Here is a 14222-nt window from a genome sequence, read left to right on the forward strand (position 1 = left end):
CTAAATATATAATGTTGACAATTTCGGAACAATCAATCTTCATTTAAAACGTAAGCAGTTGTGGCCGAGTGGTTAAGGCGATTGACTTGAAATCAATTGGGCTATGCCCGCACAGGTTCGAATCCTATCAGCTGCGATGGTGCAAAGTTTTTTGGCTTCCAATGAATGATTTGAGCCTTGACGAAAATTTTCCAAAAAATTTGAGGCACCTACAATCACAACATTTAGGTTTTACGATCATTCATAGCATTCCGCAAGAGCAAAGTCTTTTATTACATATCAAAAGTTTTTGCGATTACTTGGTTTTACATCTAGAGTTTTCATAATAGCTAAAACAAAGTCGATCAATGAAACTTTAAATGTCGAAACCGTTGTAACTTTAATGTTTCAACATAGCTTGTCCTAATACTTACGGGCTAGATAAATAACGCTGTCGACTTGAGATCATACAAACATTATGCTGAACAGAAGCAGTTGTGGCCGAGTGGTTAAGGCGATTGACTAGAAATCAATTGGGCTCTGCCCGCACAGGTTCGAATCCTGTCAACTGCGATGATGTAAAGCTTTTCGCATCTATTGGATGATTTGAACTTTACTGAAATAGGCTCTTATAAAGTAAATCTCGTTTTGTCACATTCGATTGGTGTTGCAAATATTTATGGAACTTCACAAAAGCAAAGTGTTTTATTTTGTATCTCAAGTTTTTGCCAGTAGTGTGTTTTACATTCGTAGTTTCGATGATGGCTGGAACAAATATACGTGTTTCAATGATGGCGGAAATAAAATTGTAGGATGAAAGCTCAAATCTCGAAACGGTTGTAATTTAAACGTTTCAGAATAACTTGTTCTAATACTAACTGTCTAAATATATAATGTTGACAATTTCGGAACAATCAATCTTCATTTAAAACGTAAGCAGTTGTGGCCGAGTGGTTAAGGCGATTGACTAGAAATCAATTGGGCCCTGCCCGCACAAGTTCGAATCCTGTCAATCGCGATGATGTAAACCTTTTCGCATCTATTGGATGATTTGGACTTTACTGAAATAGGTTCTTATAATGTGAATCTTGTTTTGTCACATTCGATTGGTGTTGCAAATATTTATGGAACTTCACAAAAGCAAAGTCTTTTATTTTGTATCTCAAGTTTTTGCCAGTTGTGTGTTTTACATTCCTAGTTTCGATGATGGCTGGAACAATTATACGTGTTTCAATGATGGCGGAAATAAAATTGTAGGATGAAAGCTCAAATCTCGAAACCGTTGTAATTTAAACGTTTCAGAATAACTTGTTCTAATACTAACTGTCTAAATATATAATGTTGACAATTTCGGAACAATCAATCTTCATTTAAAACGTAAGCAGTTGTGGCCGAGTGGTTAAGGCGATTGACTTGAAATCAATTGGGCTATGCCCGCACAGGTTCGAATCCTGTCAACTGTGATGGTGCAAAGTTTTTTGGCTTCCAATGAATGATTTGAGCCTTGACGAAAATTTTCCAAAAAATTTGAGGCACCTACAATCACAACATTTAGGTTTAACGATCATTCATAGAATTCCGCAAGAGCAAAGTCTTTTATTTCATATCAAAAGTTTTTGCGATTACTTGGTGTTACAGCCAGAGTTTTCAAAGTAGCTCAAACAAAGTCGTTTAATGAAACATTAAATGTCGAAACCGTTTTAACTTTAATGTTTCAACATAGGTTGTCCTAATACTTACGGGCTATATAAATAACGCTGTCGACTTCAGATCGCTCAAACATTATGCTGAACAGAAGCAGTTGTGGCTGAGTGGTTAAGGCGATTGACTTGAAATCAATTGGGCTATGCCCGCACAGGTTCGAATCCTGTCAACTGCGGCGATGTAAAGTTTTTTGCGTACAATAGATGATTTGAGCTTTGCTGAACACAGTTCAGATCAAAAGAGGCGCATACAATCACAACAGTTCGGTTTTCGATTATTCATGGAGCTTCCGGTGAGCATGGTCTTTCATGTTGCATCTCCAGTTTTTACGACGAGGTGCTTTTACATTCATCGTTTCAATGACTGCGCAAACGAAATTGTATAAGGAAACCTCAAATCGCGAAACCGTTTTAACCTCTATATATGTAAATGCTTGAGAATAACTTGTTCTAATACTTACTGTCTAGATATATAACGTTGACGACTTCCGAACGATCAAACTTCATTTACAATTTAGGCAGTTGGGGTCGATTGGTTGAGGCGATTGACTTGAAATCAATTGGGCTGTGCCTGCACAGGTTCGAATCCTATCAGCTGCGATGGTGCAAAGTTTTTTGGCTTCCAATGAATGATTTGAGCCTTGACGAAAATTTTCCAAAAATTGTTAGGCACCTACAATCACAACATTTAGGTTTTACGATCATTCATAGCATTCCGCAAGAGCAAAGTCTTTTATTACATATCAAAAGTTTTTGCGATTACTTGGTTTTACATCCAGAGTTTTCAAAGTTGCTCAAACAAAATCGTTTAATGAAACATTAAATATGGAAACCGTTTTAACTTTAATGTTTCAACATAGGTTGTCCTAATACTTACGGGCTAGATAAATAACGCTGTCGACTTGAGATCATACAAACATTATGCTGAACAGAAGCAGTTGTGGTCGAGTGGTTAAGGGGATTGACTCGAAATCAATTGTGCTCTGCCCGCTCAGGTTCGAATCCTGTCAACTGCGATGATGTAAAGCTTTTCGCATCTATTGGATGATTTGAACTTTGCTGAAATAGGTTCTTATAATGTGAATCTTGTTTTGTCACATTCGATTGGTGCTGCAAATGTTTATGGAACTTCACAAAAGCAAAGTCTTTTATTTTGTATCTCAAGTTTTTGCCAGTTGTGTGTTTTACATTCCTAGTTTCGATGATGGCTGGAACAATTATACGTGTTTCAATGATGGCGGAAATAAAATTGTAGGATGAAAGCTCAAATCTCGAAACCGTAGTAACTTAAACGTTTCAGAATAACTTGTTCTAATACTAACTGTCTAAATATATAATGTTGACAATTTCGGAACGATCAATCTTCATTTAAAACGTAAGCAGTTGTGGTCGAGTGGTTAAGGCGATTGACTTGAAATCAATTGGGCTATGCCCGCACAGGTTCGAATCCTATCAACTGCGGCGATGTAAAGTTTTTTGCGTCCAATAGATGATTGGAGCTTTGCTGAACACGGTTCAGATCAAAAGAGGCGCATACAATCACAACAGTTCGGTTTTCGATTATTCATGGAGCTTCCGGTTGGCATGGTCTTTCATGTTGCATCTCCAGTTTTTACGACAAGGTGCTTTTACATTCATCGTTTCAATGACTGCGCAAACGAAATTGTATAAGGAAACCTCAAATCGCGAAACCGTTTTAACCTCTATATATGTAAATGCTTGAGAATAACTTGTTCTAATACTTAGTGTCTAGATATAAAACGTTGACGACTTCCGAACGATCAAACTTCATTTACAATTTAAGCAGTTGGGGCCGATTGGTTGAGGCGATTGACTTGAAATCAATTGGGCTGTGCCTGCACAGGTTCGAATCCTGTCAACTGTGATGATGCAAAGTTTTTTGCCTTCCAATGAATGATTTGAGCCTTGACGAAAATTTTCCAAGAAATGTAAGGAACACACAGTCACAACATTTAGGTTTTACGATCATTCATAGAATTCCGCAAGAGCAAAGTTTTTTATTTCATATCAAAGGTTATTGTGATTACTTGGTTTTACATCCAGAGTTTTCATAATAGCTAAAACAAAGTCGATCAATGAAACTTTAAATGTCGAAACCGTTGTAACTTTAATGTTTCAACATAGCTTGTCCTAATACTTATGGACTAGATAAATAACGCTGTCGACTTCAGATCATTCAAACATTATGCTGAACAGAAGCAGTTGTGGCCGAGTGGTTAAAGCGATTGATTAGAAATCAATTGGGCTCTGCCCGCACAGGTTCGAATCCTGTCAACTGCGATGATGTAAAGCTTTTCGCATCTATTGGATGATTTGCACTTTGTTGAAAAAGGTTCTTATAATGTGAATCATGTTTTGTCACATTCGATTGGTGTTGCAAATAGTTATGGAGCTTCGCAAAAGCAAAGTCTTTTATTTTGTATCTCAAGTTTTTGCCAGTAGTGTGTTTTACATTCGTATTCTCGATGATGGCTGGAACAAATATACGTGTTTCAATGATGGCGGAAATAAAATTGTAGGATGAATGCTCAATTCTCGAAACCGTTGTAACTTTAATGTTTCAACCTAACATGTTCTAATACTTACGGACTAGATAAATAACGCTGTCGACTTCAGATCATTCAAACATTATGCTGAACAGAAGCAGTTGTGGCCGAGTGGTTAAGGCGATTGACTAGAAATCAATTGGGCTCTGCCCGCACAGGTTCGAATCCTGTCAACTGCGATGATGTAAAGCTTTTCGCATCTATTGGATGATTTGAACTTTACTGAAGTAGGTTCTTATAAAGTGAATCTCATTTTGTCACGTTCGATTGGTGTTGCAAATATTTATGGAACTTCACAAAAGCAAAGTCTTTTATTTTGTATCTCAAGTTTTTGCCAGTTGTGTGTTTTACATTCGTAGTTTCGATGATGGCTGGAACAAATATACGTGTTTCAATGATGGCGGAAATAAACTTGTAGGATGAAAGCTCAAATCTCGAAACCGTTGTAATTTAAACGTTTCAGAATAACTTGTTCTAATACTAACTGTCTAAATATATAATGTTGACAATTTCGGAACGATCAATCTTCATTTAAAGCGTAAGCAGTTGTGGTCGAGTGGTTAAGGCGATTGACTTGAAATCAATTGGGCTGTGCCTGCACAGGTTCGAATCCTGTCAACTGCGATGATGTAAAGCTTTTCGCATCTATTGGATCATTTGAACTTTACTAAAATAGGTTCTTATAATGTGAATCTTGTTTTGTCACATTCGATTGGTGTTGCAAATATTTATGGAACTTCACAAAAGCAAAGTCTTTTATTTTGTATCTCAAGTTTTTGCCAGTTGTGTGTTTTACATTCGTAGTTTCGATGATGGCTGGAACAAATATACGTGTTTCAATGATGGCGGAAATAAACTTGTAGGATGAAAGCTCAAATCTCGAAACCGTTGTAATTTAAACGTTTCAGAATAACTTGTTCTAATACTAACTGTCTAAATATATAATGTTGACAATTTCGGAACAATCAATCTTCATTTAAAACGTAAGCAGTTGTGGCCGTTTGGTTAAGGCGATTGACTTGAAATCAATTGGGCTATGCCCGCACAGGTTCGAATCCTATCAACTGCGGCGATGTAAAGTTTTTTGCGTCCAATAGATGATTTGAGCTTTGCTGAACACGGTTCAGATCAAAAGAGGCGCATACAATCACAACAGTTCGGTTTTCGATTATTCATGGAGCTTCCGGTGAGCATGGTCTTTCATGTTGCATCTGTAGTTTTTACGACAAGGTGGTTTTACATTCATCGTTTCAATGACTGCGCAAACGAAATTGTATAAGGAAACCTCAAATCGCGAAACCGTTTTAACCTCTATATATGTAAATGCTTGAGAATAACTTGTTCTAATACTCACTGTCTAGATATATAACGTTGACGACTTCCGAACGATCAAACTTCATTTACGATTTAAGCAGTTGGGGTCGGTTGGTTGAGGCGATTGACTTGAAATCAATTGGGCTGTGCCTGCACAGGTTCGAATCCTATCAGCTGCGATGGTGCAAAGTTTTTTGGCTTCCAATGAATGATTTGAGCCTTGACGAAAATTTTCCAAAAAATGTGAGGCACCTACAATCACAACATTTAGGTTTTACGATCATTCATAGCATTCCGCAAGAGCAAAGTCTTTTATTACATATCAAAAGTTTTTGCGATTACTTGGTTTTACATCCAGAGTTTTCATAATAGCTAAAACAAAGTCGATCAATGAAACTTTAAATGTCGAAACCGTTGTAACTTTGATGTTTCAACATAGCTTGTCCTAATACTTACGGGCTAGATAAATAACGCTGTCGACTTGAGATCATACAAACATTATGCTGAACAGAAGCAGTTGTGGCCGAGTGGTTAAGGCGATTGACTAGAAATCAATTGGGCTCTGCCCGCACAGGTTCGAATCCTGTCAACTGCGATGATGTAAAGCTTTTCGCATCTATTGGATGATTTGAACTTTACTGAAATAGGCTCTTATAAAGTAAATCTCGTTTTGTCACATTCGATTGGTGTTGCAAATATTTATGGAACTTCACAAAAGCAAAGTGTTTTATTTTGTATCTCAAGTTTTTGCCAGTAGTGTGTTTTACATTCGTAGTTTCGATGATGGCTGGAACAAATATACGTGTTTCAATGATGGCGGAAATAAAATTGTAGGATGAATGCTCAAATCTCGAAACCGTTGTAATTTAAACGTTTCAGAATAACTTTTTCTAATACTAACTGTCTAAATATATAATGTTGACAATTTCGGAACGATCAATCTTCATTTAAAACGTAAGCAGTTGTGGCCGAGTGGTTAAGGCGATTGACTAGAAATCAATTGGGCCCTGCCCGCACAAGTTCGAATCCTGTCAATCGCGATGATGTAAACCTTTTCGCATCTATTGGATGATTTGAACTTTACTGAAATAGGTTCTTATAATGTGAATCTTGTTTTGTCACATTCGATTGGTGTTGCAAATATTTATGGAACTTCACAAAAGCAAAGTCTTTTATTTTGTATCTCAAGTTTTTGCCAGTTGTGTGTTTTACATTCCTAGTTTCGATGATGGCTGGAACAATTATACGTGTTTCAATGATGGCGGAAATAAAATTGTAGGATGAAAGCTCAAATCTCGAAACCGTTGTAATTTAAACGTTTCAGAATAACTTGTTCTAATACTAACTGTCTAAATATATAATGTTGACAATTTCGGAACAATCAATCTTCATTTAAAACGTAAGCAGTTGTGGCCGAGTGGTTAAGGCGATTGACTTGAAATCAATTGGGCTATGCCCGCACAGGTTCGAATCCTGTCAACTGCGGCGATGTAAAGTTTTTTGCGTACAATAGATGATTTGAGCTTTGCTGAACACAGTTCAGATCAAAAGAGGCGCATACAATCACAACAGTTCGGTTTTCGATTATTCATGGAGCTTCCGGTGAGCATGGTCTTTCATGTTGCATCTCCAGTTTTTACGACGAGGTGCTTTTACATTCATCGTTTCAATGACTGCGCAAACGAAATTGTATAAGGAAACCTCAAATCGCGAAACCGTTTTAACCTCTATATATGTAAATGCTTGAGAATAACTTGTTCTAATACTTACTGTCTAGATATATAACGTTGACGACTTCCGAACGATCAAACTTCATTTACAATTTAAGCAGTTGGGGTCGATTGGTTGAGGCGATTGACTTGAAATCAATTGGGCTGTGCCTGCACAGGTTCGAATCCTATCAGCTGCGATGGTGCAAAGTTTTTTGGCTTCCAATGAATGATTTGAGCCTTGACGAAAATTTTCCAAAAAATGTTAGGCACCTACAATCACAACATTTAGGTTTTACGATCATTCATAGCATTCCGCAAGAGCAAAGTCTTTTATTACATATCAAAAGTTTTTGCGATAACTTGGTTTTACATCCAGAGTTTTCAAAGTTGCTCAAACAAAATCGTTTAATGAAACATTAAATATGGAAACCGTTTTAACTTTAATGTTTCAACATAGGTTGTCCTAATACTTACGGGCTAGATAAATAACGCTGTCGACTTGAGATCATACAAACATTATGCTGAACAGAAGCAGTTGTGGTCGAGTGGTTAAGGGGATTGACTCGAAATCAATTGTGCTCTGCCCGCTCAGGTTCGAATCCTGTCAACTGCGATGATGTAAAGCTTTTCGCATCTATTGGATGATTTGAACTTTGCTGAAATAGGTTCTTATAATGTGAATCTTGTTTTGTCACATTCGATTGGTGCTGCAAATGTTTATGGAACTTCACAAAAGCAAAGTCTTTTATTTTGTATCTCAAGTTTTTGCCAGTAGTGTGTTTTACATTCGTAGTTTCGATGATGGCTGGAACAAATATACGTGTTTCAATGATGGCGGAATTAAAATTGTAGGATGAAAGCTCAAATCTCGAAACCGTAGTAACTTAAACGTTTCAGAATAACTTGTTCTAATACTAACTGTCTAAATATATAATGTTGACAATTTCGGAACGATCAATCTTCATTTAAAACGTAAGCAGTTGTGGTCGAGTGGTTAAGGCGATTGACTTGAAATCAATTGGGCTGTGCCTGCACAGGTTCGAATCCTGTCAACTGTGATGGTGCAAAGTTTTTTGGCTTCCAATGAATGATTTGAGCCTTGACGAAAATTTTCCAAAAAATGTGAGGAACACACAGTCACAACATTTAGGTTTAACGATCATTCATAGAATTCCGCAAGAGCAAAGTTTTTTATTTCATATCAAAGGTTATTGCGATTACTTGGTTTTACATCCAGAGTTTTCATAATAGCTAAAACAACGTCGATCAATGAAACTTCAAATGTAGTTCAAACTTCCTTGTAACTTTAATGTTTCAACATAGCTTGTCCTAATACTTACGGGCTAGATAAATAACGCTGTCGACTTGAGATCATACAAACATTATGCTGAACAGAAGCAGTTGTGGCCGAGTGGTTAAGGCGATTGACTCGAAATCAATTGGGCTCTGCCCGCACAGGTTCGAATCCTGTCAACTGCGATGATGTAAAGCTTTTCGCATCTATTGGATGATTTGAACTTTACTGAAATAGGTTCTTATAAAGTGAATCTCGTTTTGTCACATTCGATTGGTGTTGCAAATATTTATGGAACTTCACAAAAGCAAAGTCTTTTATTTTGTATCTCAAGTTTTTGCCAGTAGTGTGTTTTACATTCGTAGTTTCGATGATGGCTGGAACAAATATACGTGTTTCAATGATGGCGGAAATAAAATTGTAGGATGAAAGCTCAAATCTCGAAACCATTGTAATTTAAACGTTTCAGAATAACTTGTTCTAATACTAACTGTCTAAATATATAATGTTGACAATTTCGGAACAATCAATCTTCATTTAAAACGTAAGCAGTTGTGGCCGAGTGGTTAAGGCGATTGACTAGAAATCAATTGGGCCCTGCCCGCACAAGTTCGAATCCTGTCAACCGCGATGATGTAAACCTTTTCGCATCTATTGGATGATTTGAACTTTACTGAAATAGGTTCTTATAATGTGAATCTTGTTTTGTCACATTCGATTGGTGTTGCAAATATTTATGGAACTTCACAAAAGCAAAGTCTTTTATTTTGTATCTCAAGTTTTTGCCAGTAGTGTGTTTTACATTCCTAGTTTCGATGATGGCTGGAACAAATATACGTGTTTCAATGATGGCGGAAATAAAATTGTATGATGAAAGCTCAAATCTCGAAACCGTTGTAATTTAAACGTTTCAGAATAACTTGTTCTAATACTAACTGTCTAAATATATAATGTTGACAATTTCGGAACAATCAATCTTCATTTAAAACGTAAGCATTTGTGGCCGAGTGGTTAAGGCGATTGACTTGAAATCAATTGGGCTATGCCCGCACAGGTTTGAATCCTGTCAACTGGGGCGATGTAAAGTTTTTTGCGTCCAATAGATGATTTGAGCTTTGCTGAACACAGTTCAGATCAAAAGAGGCGCATACAATCACAACAGTTCGGTTTTCGATTATTCATGGAGCTTCCGGTGAGCATGGTCTTTCATGTTGCATCTCTAGTTTTTACGACAAGGTGGTTTTACATTCATCGTTTCAATGACTGTGCAAACGAAATTGTATAAGGAAACCTCAAATCGCGAAACCGTTTTAACCTCTATATATGTAAATGCTTGAGAATAACTTGTTCTAATACTTACTGTCTAGATATATAACATTGACGACTTCCGAACGATCAAACTTCATTTACAATTTAAGCAGTTGGGGTCGGTTGGTTGAGGCGATTGACTTGAAATCAATTGGGCTGTGCCTGAACAGGTTCGAATCCTATCAGCTGCGATGGTGCAAAGTTTTTTGGCTTCCAATGAATGATTTGAGCCTTGACGAAAATTTTCCAAAAAATTTGAGGCACACACAATCACAACATTTAGGTGTAACGATCATTCATAGAATTCCGCAAGAGCAAAGTCTTTTATTTCATATCAAAAGTTTTTGCGATTACTTGGTGTTACAGCCAGAGTTTTCAAAGTAGCTCAAACAAAGTCGTTTAATGAAACATTAAATGTCGAAACCGTTTTAACTTTAATGTTTCAACATAGGTTGTCCTAATACTTACGGGCTAGATAAATAACGCTGTCGACTTGAGATCATACAAACATTATGCTGAACAAAAGCAGTTGTGGCCGAGTGGTTAAGGCGATTGACTCGAAATCAATTGGGCTCTGCCTGGACAGGTTCGAATCCTGTCAACTGCGATGATGTAAAGCTTTTCGCATCTATTGGATGATTTGAACTTTACTGAAATAGGTTCTTATAATGTGAATCTTGTTTTGTCACATTCGATTGGTGTTGCAAATATTTATGGAACTTCACAAAAGCAAAGTCTTTTATTTTGTATCTCAAGTTTTTGCCAAATGTGTGTTTTACATTCGTAGTTTCGATGATGGCTGGAACAAATATACGTGTTTCAATGATGGCGGAAATAAAATTGTAGGATGAAAGCTCAAATCTCGAAGCCGTTGTAACTTAAACGTTTCAGAATAACTTGTTCTAATACTAACTGTCTAAATATATAATGTTGACAATTTCGGAACAATCAATCTTCATTTAAATTGTAAGCAGTTGTGGCCGAGTGGTTAAGGCGATTGACTTGAAATCAATTGGGCTATGCCCGCACAGGTTCGAATCCTGTCAACTGCGATGATGAAAAGTTTTTTGGCTTCCAATGAATGATTTGAGCCTTGATGAAATTTTCCAAAAACTGTGAGGAACACACAGTCACAACATTTAGGTTTTACGATCATTCATAGAAATCCGCAAGAGCAAAGTCTTTTATTTCATATCAAAAGTTTTTGCGATTATTTGATTTGACATCCGGAGTTTTCATAATAGCTAAAACAAAGTCGTTTAATGAAACTTTAAATGTCGAAACCGTTGTAACTTTAATGTTTCAACATAGCTTGTCCTAATACTTATGGACTAGATAAATAACGCTGTCGACTTCAGATCATTCAAACATTATGCTGAACAGAAGCAGTTGTGGCCGAGTGGTTAAAGCGATTGATTAGAAATCAATTGGGCTCTGCCCGCACAGGTTCGAATCCTGTCAACTGCGATGATGTAAAGCTTTTCGCATCTATTGGATGATTTGAACTTTGTTGAAAAAGGTTCTTATAATGTGAATCATGTTTTGTCACATTCGATTGGTGTTGCAAATAGTTATGGAGCTTCGCAAAAGCAAAGTCTTTTATTTTGTATCTCAAGTTTTTGCCAGTTGTGTGTTTTACATTCGTATTCTCGATGATGGCTGGAACAAATATACGTGTTTCAATAATGGCGGAACTAAAATTGTAGGATGAAAGCTCAATTCTCGAAACCGTTGTAATTTAATTGTTTCAGAATAACTTGTTCTAATACTAACTGTCTAAATATATAATGTTGACAATTTCGGAACAGTCAATCTTCATTTAAAACGTAAGCAGTCGTGGCCGAGTGGTTAAGGCGTTTGACTAGAAATCAATTGGGCTCTGCCCGCACAGGTTCGAATCCTATCAACTGCGGCGATGTAAAGTTTTTTGCGTCCAATAGATGATTGGAGCTTTGCTGAACACGGTTCAGATCAAAAGAGGCGCATACAATCACAACAGTTCGGTTTTCGATTATTCATGGAGCTTCCGGTGAGCATGGTCTTTCATGTTGCATCTCCAGTTTTTACGACGAGGTGCTTTTACATTCATCGTTTCAATGACTGCGCAAACGAAATTGTATTAGGAAACCTCAAATCGCGAAACCGTTTTAACCTCTATATATGTAAATGCTTGAGAATAACTTGTTCTAATACTTACTGTCTAGATATATAACGTTTACGACTTCCGAACGATCAAACTTCATTTACAATTTAAGCAGTTGGGGTCGGTTGGTTGAGGCGATTGACTTGAAATCAATTGGGCTGTGCCTGCACAGGTTTGAATCCTGTCAACTGCGATGATGTAAAGTTTTTTGGCTTCCAATGAATGATTTGAGCCTTGATGAAATTTTCCAAAAAATGTGAGGAACACACAGTCACAACATTTAGGTTATACGATCATTCATAGAATTCCGCAAAAGCAAAGTCTTTTATTTTGTATCAAAAGTTTTTGCCAGTTGTGTGTTCTACATTCGTAGTTTCGATGATGGCTGAAACAAATATACGTGTTTCAATGATGGCGAAAATAAAATTGTAGGATGAAAGCTCAAATCTCGAAACCGTTGTAATTTAAACGTTTCAGAATAACTTGTTCTAATACTAACTGTCTAAATATATAATGTTGACAATTTCGGAACAACAATCTTCATTTAAAACGTAAGCAGTCGTGGCTGAGTGGTTAAGGCGATTGACTAGAAATCAATTGGGCTCTGCCCGCACAGGATCGAATCCTGTTAACTGCGGCGATGTAAAGTTATTTGCGTCCAATAGATGATTTGAGCTTTGCGGAACACAGTTCAGATCAAAAGAGGCGCATACAATCACAACAGTTCGGTTTTCGATTATTCATGGAGCTTCCGGTGAGCATGGTCTTTCATGTTGCATCTCCAGTTTTTACGACAAGGTGGTTTTACATTCATCGTTTCAATGACTGCGCAAACGAAATTGTATAAGGAAACCTCAAATTGCGAAACCGTTTTAACCTCTATATATGTAAATGCTTGAGAATAACTTGTTCTAATACTTACTGTCTAGATATATAACGTTGACGACTTCCGAACGATCAAACTTAATTTACAATTTAAGCAGTTGGGGTCGGGTGGTTGAGGCGATTGACTTGAAATCAATTGGGCTGTGCCTGCACAGGTTCGAATCCTGTCAACTGTGATGATGCAAAGTTTTTTGGCTTCCTATGAATTATTTGAGCCTTGACGAAAATTTTCCAAAAAATGTGAGGAACACACAGTCACAACATTTAGGTTTTACGATCATTCATAGAATTCCGCAAGAGCAAAGTCTTTTATTTCATATCAAAAGTTTTTGCGATTACTTGGTTTTACATCCAGAGTTTTCATAATAGCTAAAACCAAGGCGTTTAATGAAACTTGAAATGTCGAAACCGTTGTAACTTTAATGTTTTAACATAACTTGTCCTAATACTTACGGACTAGATAAATAACGCTGTCGACTTCAGATCATTCAAACATTATGCTGAACAGAAGCAGTTGTGGTCGAGTGGTTAAGGGGATTGACTCGAAATCAATTGGGCTCTGCCCGCTCAGGTTCGAATCCTGTCAACTGCGATGATGTAAAGCTTTTCGCATCGATTGGATGATTTGAACTTTGCTGAAATAGGTTCTTATAATGTGAAACTTGTTTTGTCACATTCGATTGGTGCTGCAAATGTTTATGGAACTTCACAAAAGCAAAGTCTTTTATTTTGTATCTCAAGTTTTTGCCAGTAGTGTGTTTTACATTCGTAGTTTCGATGATGGCTGGAACAAATATACGTGTTTCAATGATGGCGGAAATAAAATTGTAGGATGAAAGCTCAAATCTCGAAACCGTAGTAACTTAAACGTTTCAGAATAACTTGTTCTAATACTAACTGTCTAAATATATAATGTTGACAATTTCGGAACGATCAATCTTCATTTAAAACGTAAGCAGTTGTGGTCGAGTGGTTAAGGCGATTCATTTGAAATCAATTGGGCTGTGCCTGCACAGGTTCGAATCCTATCAACTGCGATGATGTAAAGCTTTTCGCATCTATTGGATCATTTGAACTTTACTAAAATAGGTTCTTATAATGTGAATCTTGTTTTGTCACATTCGATTGGTGTTGCAAATATTTATGGAACTTCACAAAAGCAAAGTCTTTTATTTTGTATCTCAACTTTTTGCCAGTTGTGTGTTTTACATTCGTAGTTTCGATGATGGCTGGAACAAATATACGTGTTTCAATGATGGCGGAAATAAACTTGTAGGATGAAAGCTCAAATCTCGAAACCGTTGTAATTTAAACGTT

General features: G+C 36.9%; 26 non-coding genes across 26 annotated transcripts; all 26 read left to right on the forward strand.

Moving 5' to 3' along the window:
- The first annotated feature begins 54 nt into the window (after positions 1-54).
- Positions 55-136, forward strand: Trnas-uga (transfer RNA serine (anticodon UGA)). Its single transcript has one exon. It is a non-coding gene; the product is annotated as a tRNA-Ser (tRNA).
- A 334-nt stretch (positions 137-470) lies between these two features.
- Trnas-aga (transfer RNA serine (anticodon AGA)) lies at positions 471-552 on the forward strand. Its single transcript has one exon. It is a non-coding gene; the product is annotated as a tRNA-Ser (tRNA).
- A 363-nt stretch (positions 553-915) lies between these two features.
- Positions 916-997, forward strand: Trnas-aga (transfer RNA serine (anticodon AGA)). The gene has a single exon. It is a non-coding gene; the product is annotated as a tRNA-Ser (tRNA).
- Positions 998-1360: 363 nt separating this feature from the next.
- Positions 1361-1442, forward strand: Trnas-uga (transfer RNA serine (anticodon UGA)). The gene has a single exon. It is a non-coding gene; the product is annotated as a tRNA-Ser (tRNA).
- A 334-nt stretch (positions 1443-1776) lies between these two features.
- Trnas-uga (transfer RNA serine (anticodon UGA)) lies at positions 1777-1858 on the forward strand. The gene has a single exon. It is a non-coding gene; the product is annotated as a tRNA-Ser (tRNA).
- Positions 1859-2616: 758 nt separating this feature from the next.
- Trnas-cga (transfer RNA serine (anticodon CGA)) lies at positions 2617-2698 on the forward strand. Its single transcript has one exon. It is a non-coding gene; the product is annotated as a tRNA-Ser (tRNA).
- Positions 2699-3061: 363 nt separating this feature from the next.
- On the forward strand, positions 3062-3143 carry Trnas-uga (transfer RNA serine (anticodon UGA)). The gene has a single exon. It is a non-coding gene; the product is annotated as a tRNA-Ser (tRNA).
- Positions 3144-3901: 758 nt separating this feature from the next.
- Positions 3902-3983, forward strand: Trnas-aga (transfer RNA serine (anticodon AGA)). Its single transcript has one exon. It is a non-coding gene; the product is annotated as a tRNA-Ser (tRNA).
- A 363-nt stretch (positions 3984-4346) lies between these two features.
- Trnas-aga (transfer RNA serine (anticodon AGA)) lies at positions 4347-4428 on the forward strand. The gene has a single exon. It is a non-coding gene; the product is annotated as a tRNA-Ser (tRNA).
- A 363-nt stretch (positions 4429-4791) lies between these two features.
- Positions 4792-4873, forward strand: Trnas-uga (transfer RNA serine (anticodon UGA)). Its single transcript has one exon. It is a non-coding gene; the product is annotated as a tRNA-Ser (tRNA).
- A 363-nt stretch (positions 4874-5236) lies between these two features.
- On the forward strand, positions 5237-5318 carry Trnas-uga (transfer RNA serine (anticodon UGA)). Its single transcript has one exon. It is a non-coding gene; the product is annotated as a tRNA-Ser (tRNA).
- Positions 5319-6076: 758 nt separating this feature from the next.
- Trnas-aga (transfer RNA serine (anticodon AGA)) lies at positions 6077-6158 on the forward strand. Its single transcript has one exon. It is a non-coding gene; the product is annotated as a tRNA-Ser (tRNA).
- A 363-nt stretch (positions 6159-6521) lies between these two features.
- Trnas-aga (transfer RNA serine (anticodon AGA)) lies at positions 6522-6603 on the forward strand. The gene has a single exon. It is a non-coding gene; the product is annotated as a tRNA-Ser (tRNA).
- A 363-nt stretch (positions 6604-6966) lies between these two features.
- On the forward strand, positions 6967-7048 carry Trnas-uga (transfer RNA serine (anticodon UGA)). Its single transcript has one exon. It is a non-coding gene; the product is annotated as a tRNA-Ser (tRNA).
- Positions 7049-7806: 758 nt separating this feature from the next.
- Trnas-cga (transfer RNA serine (anticodon CGA)) lies at positions 7807-7888 on the forward strand. Its single transcript has one exon. It is a non-coding gene; the product is annotated as a tRNA-Ser (tRNA).
- A 363-nt stretch (positions 7889-8251) lies between these two features.
- On the forward strand, positions 8252-8333 carry Trnas-uga (transfer RNA serine (anticodon UGA)). The gene has a single exon. It is a non-coding gene; the product is annotated as a tRNA-Ser (tRNA).
- A 339-nt stretch (positions 8334-8672) lies between these two features.
- On the forward strand, positions 8673-8754 carry Trnas-cga (transfer RNA serine (anticodon CGA)). Its single transcript has one exon. It is a non-coding gene; the product is annotated as a tRNA-Ser (tRNA).
- Positions 8755-9117: 363 nt separating this feature from the next.
- Positions 9118-9199, forward strand: Trnas-aga (transfer RNA serine (anticodon AGA)). The gene has a single exon. It is a non-coding gene; the product is annotated as a tRNA-Ser (tRNA).
- A 363-nt stretch (positions 9200-9562) lies between these two features.
- Positions 9563-9647, forward strand: Trnas-uga (transfer RNA serine (anticodon UGA)). The gene has a single exon. It is a non-coding gene; the product is annotated as a tRNA-Ser (tRNA).
- A 755-nt stretch (positions 9648-10402) lies between these two features.
- Positions 10403-10484, forward strand: Trnas-cga (transfer RNA serine (anticodon CGA)). Its single transcript has one exon. It is a non-coding gene; the product is annotated as a tRNA-Ser (tRNA).
- Positions 10485-10847: 363 nt separating this feature from the next.
- Trnas-uga (transfer RNA serine (anticodon UGA)) lies at positions 10848-10929 on the forward strand. The gene has a single exon. It is a non-coding gene; the product is annotated as a tRNA-Ser (tRNA).
- Positions 10930-11262: 333 nt separating this feature from the next.
- On the forward strand, positions 11263-11344 carry Trnas-aga (transfer RNA serine (anticodon AGA)). The gene has a single exon. It is a non-coding gene; the product is annotated as a tRNA-Ser (tRNA).
- Positions 11345-11707: 363 nt separating this feature from the next.
- Trnas-aga (transfer RNA serine (anticodon AGA)) lies at positions 11708-11789 on the forward strand. The gene has a single exon. It is a non-coding gene; the product is annotated as a tRNA-Ser (tRNA).
- A 786-nt stretch (positions 11790-12575) lies between these two features.
- On the forward strand, positions 12576-12657 carry Trnas-aga (transfer RNA serine (anticodon AGA)). The gene has a single exon. It is a non-coding gene; the product is annotated as a tRNA-Ser (tRNA).
- A 758-nt stretch (positions 12658-13415) lies between these two features.
- On the forward strand, positions 13416-13497 carry Trnas-cga (transfer RNA serine (anticodon CGA)). The gene has a single exon. It is a non-coding gene; the product is annotated as a tRNA-Ser (tRNA).
- A 363-nt stretch (positions 13498-13860) lies between these two features.
- Positions 13861-13942, forward strand: Trnas-uga (transfer RNA serine (anticodon UGA)). The gene has a single exon. It is a non-coding gene; the product is annotated as a tRNA-Ser (tRNA).
- Positions 13943-14222: the final 280 nt, after the last annotated feature.

The sequence above is a fragment of the Watersipora subatra genome, chromosome 1, assembly GCF_963576615.1.
Source record: "Watersipora subatra chromosome 1, tzWatSuba1.1, whole genome shotgun sequence".
NCBI classification, from domain to species: Eukaryota; Metazoa; Bryozoa; class Gymnolaemata; order Cheilostomatida; family Watersiporidae; genus Watersipora; species Watersipora subatra.